The 7,730-nt window shown below is 34.1% G+C and overlaps 1 long non-coding RNA gene across 1 annotated transcript; it reads right to left on the reverse strand.

Moving 5' to 3' along the window:
* Window positions 1-4,038: 4,038 nt before the first annotated feature.
* Window positions 4,039-4,843, reverse strand: LOC143306167 (uncharacterized). The gene is made up of 3 exons (XR_013063632.1): window positions 4,726-4,843; window positions 4,547-4,604; window positions 4,039-4,449 (listed from the first exon to the last, which is right to left on the reverse strand). It is a non-coding gene; the product is annotated as an uncharacterized LOC143306167 (long non-coding RNA).
* Between the last annotated feature and the right edge of the window lie 2,887 nt (window positions 4,844-7,730).

The following is a 7,730-nucleotide window of genomic DNA, read 5'->3' on the forward strand; positions in this document are numbered from 1 at the left end:
ATGCTTACTTTGATTAAGTTCATTAATTTCTTTACCTTATCGGCAGAAGATTTTATTTATAACAAAATATTGCACTAAATTTTATAACTATACGTATAAGTACATAATTAAACAATACTGACCATGCATTCATTATTATTAATTTTCTTTCCGTAAAATTGTATTTGCAATGTGATACACTTCAGAATCTCAAAGGCATAGTTCCTGAAAAAAATATAACAGCGCTTAAATAGAAAAAAATTCGTATTATTTGCTGCATAATTAATAAACGTACTATAGAAATAATGATACAGTTATTAATTAGTCATCAAATAATAACGATTGCCCAGGTCTCACCACGGGGAGATGTAATTAATAAATATGCAATTGCATATTTGTCCTACATACAATATGTATTACTAAGAATACATGCCTATACGAGCGCTCGTAATAATATTAAATGTTCGCTTAAATCTAACGATTCCTAATTAAACACTATTATATCTTAATGACCATAAAATCATTAAGATATAATCATTCTACAAAACCATAAATAAATATAATAAATTTGTAGATTTTGTTGTCCTCACCAGAATACTTCCTGAAACAAACTACAAAAAATTAGATACAATTTGCAAAAATAATAAGACTCGCATTACCTTAATACGAGAATAGTTCCTGAAACAAACTAAAAAAGATTAATTACTAAAATACATCCTGAGATATTTCTCTGCAACAGAAACTTATTAATTGAATTCATATCAAGACAAAAAGTTTAATAGCTGGAAAAAAGATGCATTAGCACAAACAAAATTTTACAAAAATCAGAGTCATTGTTAATGATTCATTTTCAATGAAAAGAAAGATTTAGAAAAATATACCTTTCAATGCAAATTTATTGCAAATGGAAAAATTGAAAAGAAAATCACGAGTGGACTTTGCTTTTCAGGAAAAGAATCTATTTAAAACTTTATCGTATTTAATAATATTCTGAAAACATTAAATTCATATATTATTTAACAGTATTTCCAACAACCAAAAGCTCAAAATTTTTGAAATTCAAAAAAAAGCTCTGAAAAGAAAAATTTGATTGCTCATAAGAGCAATCCCTAAGCAAACCTTATAAAACAAACCGAAATTACACGCAACACTAATTTCTTTAATTATATAATACAAAAGCGTACGCGTGAAGGCTGCTCCATTATGCGCAACGCTAAGCTGAAAAAAAGAAAAGAAGGAAAAACGCGAACTGTAACGCAACACTACTCAAATCTACCGAATTTTGTAAGACGCAACACTAATCTAAAAAAGGGGCACAGCCAATCCAAGGCTGTACCACGGCAGCTGGTCCATATCTGCCTTATGGGGACCATGGTGGATCCACTGGATCATTTTTGGGCATTTCATCATATATCGCAACTCTAATGCAAAACGCGAATATTCATTATCGCAACACTAATTAACAGGGAACTCTATAAACTAATGCAAAGCAATCGCGTATTTATAAATCGCAACACTGGGAAACAATCGCGCTAATATCATTCGCAACGCTATCTTTAACAGACATGCAATTAAAATGCAAAAAATGGGGATTCTCAAACCGTGGATTTTTTATTCGCAACACTAAAGCAATTAACATTAAAAAGCAAAACTCTAAAAAATCTTAAAGCAATCAACATTGAAAAGTTAAATTCTATTTTGAAGCAATACAAAACGGAAACGCGATATTTAAAGTTCGTATCGCTAAATTGAACCGTGATCGATATTCATTCGCAACACTAAATTGAAAACGCGATTTGCCCAAAATCATGGGGGTCACGGGCCCCCTCTTGTCCTGAAATTACAAAACTACAACTACAGGCGAGCACAGTGACAAAGTAGTAACGATAATGATTTCCCATCCTTTTTAGCAAAAGGATGCAAAATCATTAGTAGTTCCCCTCTTGAAAGACAGTTTGTCGGGGCGCTTCGGCATATAGCCTTTTCTTTCTTCGGGCGGTCCACCCACCTGAAACTTATATCTAAAGCTCGAGACTTGCAAATTCGCAAAATAAAAAAAAAAACAATCAACAAAAAAGAAAAATCGCGAAACTCTAATTGACACGTGGACGAAAAAGGACTTTATATAAGTCGTTGTTCGTGCACACGTGCCGTGCTCGAGCAGAATTTGTGCGTTTCGTTGAAAAATTGTACAGATAGAATCGAAAGCGAACGGCATACTCCGTTCGTATCGATTGTATCGTCAATTCTTCAAACATATTCCAGGTACAGGTTGATCACGCGAAATCGCGCCTACCCGACCAAGAGACTGTGACAACCTGTCCCGGCCCTACCTACTTACGATCTATCACACACACCAGAAGGTATACTACCTACCTACCTAACGCTATATTTAAAAAAAGCAAAATCACATCCTCACAAAAATTCATTCCATGACCCCCATACACTCCACCCGGGCGCAAGAGCCTACACTAGGGAGAACGTCCCGGGACGCCTCCGTCACCCGAGTTTCATCTCACATCACACTCTAAGGTACGTACCATTTTTCACTGAAATCGTCTGGCAAGGCTAGCAATCATTGCGTATAATGATAATTACAAAATTTAATTAACTACTTTGATATAGAATATTTCATAATAATGGTAATAATCATGGTAATAGTAATGGCAATATAGTAATAGTAATGGTAATAATACTATTTGGTTTGTACGTTCATCGTACATCTTGTTGAATAAAATATTATTTCAAATTAAAAGTTAAATGAAAAAGTTACTAAACCGACGCAATCCCACAGCCTAAAAACACACACACCATATCTGGAAATTACGTCGTGCACGATATACTAACACAATGCCAGCCGCTTATTAATTATTATTCTTATGAACTAGGTCATCGTGCTCATTGCCTCTACCCATCCAAGTAGCACCTGGGCACGTGAATGGGCTTTGGCAATAAACACGGAAGGGGTTAAACCTGAAAATCCTGATCTAGAAACATGATTAGTACATAAACATCTAACGGGCTAATATTTCACTATTTTAATAAAAGTGACTCGACTTTGTAAATATAAAGCTTTAAGATCAAATACTGAAAAGTAAAATTGAGCAACTATGACGCAAACATGGTACACTGCTAATATCAGCTGGCAACGAAGGGTCTCACGCCCCCTAGACTTACGCCAGACGCTACATACCACCCACCCCGCCTGGACGTCGTAACGCCAGGACAGAGTGCACCCCTTCGCTAAGAGCGCTACCCGCCCGTCCAACACGTTGCATCCAACGGTGTCAGATTTGCGGACGCCCATAGTATAGACAAAAGGACTACAGTTTAGAATATGGTAACATATTTTCATATGTTCCGTATTCTAAAGCTGCGCCTGCAAAGGCCTAGTAATGCATGGGTATATCTCCCAGAGATGGTGTTCACGGTCTTATGCCGCGGAATCCTTGTAACTAATTTGATTAATTAAATAATAAAAAGGATTGAGTTTAAAAACCAAAAGGATTCCCACCGAATACTAGTCAGTGCATCGTCATATTTACTCTCGCGCTGGAAATTTTTCGCAACACTAATTTAATAACTGCAAATTTCTAATAAAAAAGAATTTAATGTCTTAGTTAAGAATTCTTTGTTGTGAAAAAAGAATTTATTGTGAAAATGAATAAAACATCCTCGGGCGATTCCCTCCTCAGAGTAAATTTTCAAGAATACGAAAAAGGTGTTCAAATAGATTACTCTGACTTGGAAATCTACCCGTCACGAATAGTCTTCTTGCACATAAACTGTTCAATTTTTCATGAACGTGTAATGAACTTTACTACGCGTAAAAAATTCTCAAATTATATTTGAATTTACAATGTATAAAATGTAATTAAATCAATGTAATAGCATCATTAATATGTATATCCAGTATACATATTACATAACATTATCAATATTATATTGCTTTGAACCTTCGCAATAACTAAGTCAGACAAACTAAATAAAATTGTTTCGGTATTAAAATATTGCATATTTCACATTTAAAAACATTTAAGAGCATTCATATATTTCAAAAATATCTATTGGAATATGTGGAATTGAAATGATATTAAAACGCGGAGTACAAGAAAACCTAGCCTGAACTAAATGAAATGAAACACAATAAAAATATTACTACTCATGGGTATAATCATACCCATGGTCACTATACTCGCCAACCACATATACAACCAGTAACCCGTGTCGATTCGGACCATTCGTCCTACGACATGATTGGGCACCAGAGGAACCATAAAACATGCGACTCACCGTTCGCAGATATACTCTTCTTCCGACAGTCAAGTAGAAGGATGCTCAACAACCAGATAGGAGGCTGCACAACAACTAGGTAGAAGGTTGCCTTATAGGAGAAGACGGAAGTCGTGAAGGAAATCATCGGCCCAGTCATCAGGGTGTTCAGGAACTCGGCAAAATTGAGAAATTCATCTGTAACAGAACAAAAAAGAATTATGGTTAATTATGAAAATTATCAACCTTTATTTTTATAAAATTATAGATGAATTTGAATTTTATAAAATATTACCAATATCAAGTATCGTAGCATCGTATCGCATGACATCTTTTCAGTATCAAGAAAATATCTGTAACAAATAAGAAATACAAATTTATGTAAATAAAATTTAATCAACAATGATAAAGTTATTATTAATAAACGATCGAACTATAATTGATGCAAAATATTTTAATAGATACAATGTGTACCTATTACTTATGCGGAAGGATGCTCTCAACGCGTCTTGTCACTTCGACGTTCGCGAGAGAAATGGCGAGACCTTCCTTCCCGACGAAAACCGGTCGGTACCGCTTCGGCATTCTTCGGTATATTCCGCTACCGGCCGATACCTAAGCAAGTACACGAACAGGTCTAAACAGGAATAATATTACGATGCTCAAGAAAGAACGTTATTAAATTAAAAACAGCAAATTGTGTAAAGCAGTACTAAAAACATTCAATAATGTTTAGGATCTTAACGATATAAAAGAGAAAATAATTCAGATTCTGCTGTTCTACTCTTATTGTGCATTCGCGGCGAGAGCAAAAATTTTCAACTCACGTATTTTTGAAGAAAACGCCGAATTAATGTCAAAGATCAAGAATTCAGACTTCTCTTCGATGTTTCTTTCTGTTTTTTGTACTGTTAACACCCGATCGGCAATTTAATTTAATATTTGAAGATAATTTAATCTTACCTGTTGCAGACACGTGCCAAACAGACGAAGCTTCGAAGAGGACTGTTGCACTCCACCACACTCCGCGCAACGCACCCTTTAACGATGAATCTGATTGGTCCAAATAGAAGGACGCCATAATGGATGACCAATCACAGGCATTGGTAGAAACTTCGAATTGCTTTGAAACTTTAACATTAAAAGCATGGAAAAATTCGTTGAAAATTATCAACGCCATATTGAAATATGATCAAGATTACTTTTTTCACTTTAAAGCACCGAAATATAAGAAAAAAGATAGAAAAATACATAAGATATTAATGGTATTTAATAAATTATCACCATAAAAGCAAAATAAATGAGAAATATGTTATTTTAATTCGTATCTGTATCGACAAAATAGGGTATAAATTTTCAGCTTACGCATTTCTGAGGACAATATGCAAATGATGTCAGAAGTCATGATGACTCCGGTCTTCTCTTCAACTTTGTCTTCTGTTTCTTGTATTTTTGATACCTAATAAACAATTTAATCACATACACGAGCTGCGAATGATTGCGCTGTCGAGCATACTGTGAGGGCCTACAAAGTCTCTCCGTTAGGGAGCACTCACATATATTATTTCGCGTGAATTGCGCGGGATGAAATTATCCAGGTCGGTTTAAAAATCACACGTGTTAAACAAAAATACGTTTTTATTCATTTTTGCGCTTCAGTCTGAATACCATCTAGACGCTATCTATTCACAAAGCTGCCAACTGTCTATGGCGTGTAGACAATGGTTGGCAACACTGCCTACGAACTATGTGGGTGGTGACTCGGTTGAGGCGCTACAATACTAAACGAATGAACTGCGCCCTACAGAAAAAACGAGAAACTAAATTTGTGTATCCTTACCGACGAACGAATAGACTTAACTTTTTACTGGACAGATTTTATGTTAATAAAAAAAAATAATTCATAATTACTTAAAATAAGATAGAGAATCTTGAACAACTGTATATTACATATGTTAATAAGTTCCATAAGTTATAGTCTACATTATCTACATGTACAGTACCAGGCATGGTAGGTTGCCGTACGGAAAATTGTACTGTAGAGAAAACAAACCCACCAGATATATATGTATGTATTTAATATTTTTCTAGTTTAAATATTAAATTGTATAATATTCAATAATTAAAGTCATATACATTTTTTTCTAAAGTAATCTATGAACGGACGAACTTTATAATTTTATTTTATCTATAAAAGTACTTATTTCTAAGTTGCAGCTAATAACTGCTATCACAGAAGAGTACTAATACGTAATAGCAGCCATTAAAATATTAATATCTTCAGATTTAGGACTTTGAGAATTATAGAGTGTAAGAGGGCTTCCTACCCTATATCGTCATTTCCAGTGGGAAAGCCCACCATTCCCGGTACTGTACAAACTATTATGCATGCATATCAATATATCTCCTTCTGAATGTAATATAAAAATATGAATTTTGATTAACCACAATTATTTCTTTTTAATTTGTTAACAAATTATTAACTGTTATTAGATCTTGCAACAGTTTTTATAGTAATAATAATTTTATAGAATTTTGGAATGGAAATAATAATTATTAAGAAATTACTTAATGTAATAAGATTTAATTGCTCTAAATTGCTCTAAATTTCATAGGAAATTTTAAATAATCAACATTATCGAGAAACTGGTCAATAAATCATACGATTTAAAGATGCTTCATTTTGATTCAGGTTTTAAAAGAAATTCGTCGTCCGTGGTCCAGACATTTAAGACGGTTCTTCCGTCTATTTAGTCCGGTTCTCTCAGTCGGACGACACGCGGCAATGACATTAATGTCACACGACATAGTGAACAGGATGTGGTTAATTCAGATCGGTCGTCGTATGTGACTCACATTATATGCATGTACGCGACTCATCTCAAAGTGACGAAAAGAGAGAGGAGGTAACTACCAATAGTACAGTGCTGTGAATCGCACACACGAGTCGCCTCCAAGCACTAAGGTCACACACACGCGTTTTGACCTTAGCCCCCAATTTGTTTCTCGGCTATCAAGTCGAGGAAATCGTTTTCACAGCCTTCTTCATCACGATCCTATCCAATGACTATGTCCTACAAGTACATTAACATCACTTATTATAATATAATCGTTTCTATGAAATATTATCATAATCCTTGGAAACGTATAATAGGATCTTTCCTGTAATATGCTCGCCATTATTTTAATATTTTGAACTTAGTATCATCTAATCTAAGTATTCTGCGTAAATAGGTATCAAGATATAATGTTAAGAAATCAACAGTTTATTATTTTTAACGAAACTGTCAACATGGCTTAACCCAGTTGCGTAGGATATCCTGTGTACCTAATTCAATATTACGTTTGCCTGTACTTAATTCAATATTGTTAGTCTCATTATACTAATACTTGTTTTTTGTTAATTTATTGTTTGGTACTCTTTATATAGTATAATTTATTTCTTAAATAGTGTTTGAAGTATTTATGACAATTTAACA

This window comes from Osmia lignaria, chromosome 3, assembly GCF_051020975.1.
Source record: "Osmia lignaria lignaria isolate PbOS001 chromosome 3, iyOsmLign1, whole genome shotgun sequence".
Taxonomy (NCBI): Eukaryota; Metazoa; Arthropoda; class Insecta; order Hymenoptera; family Megachilidae; genus Osmia; species Osmia lignaria.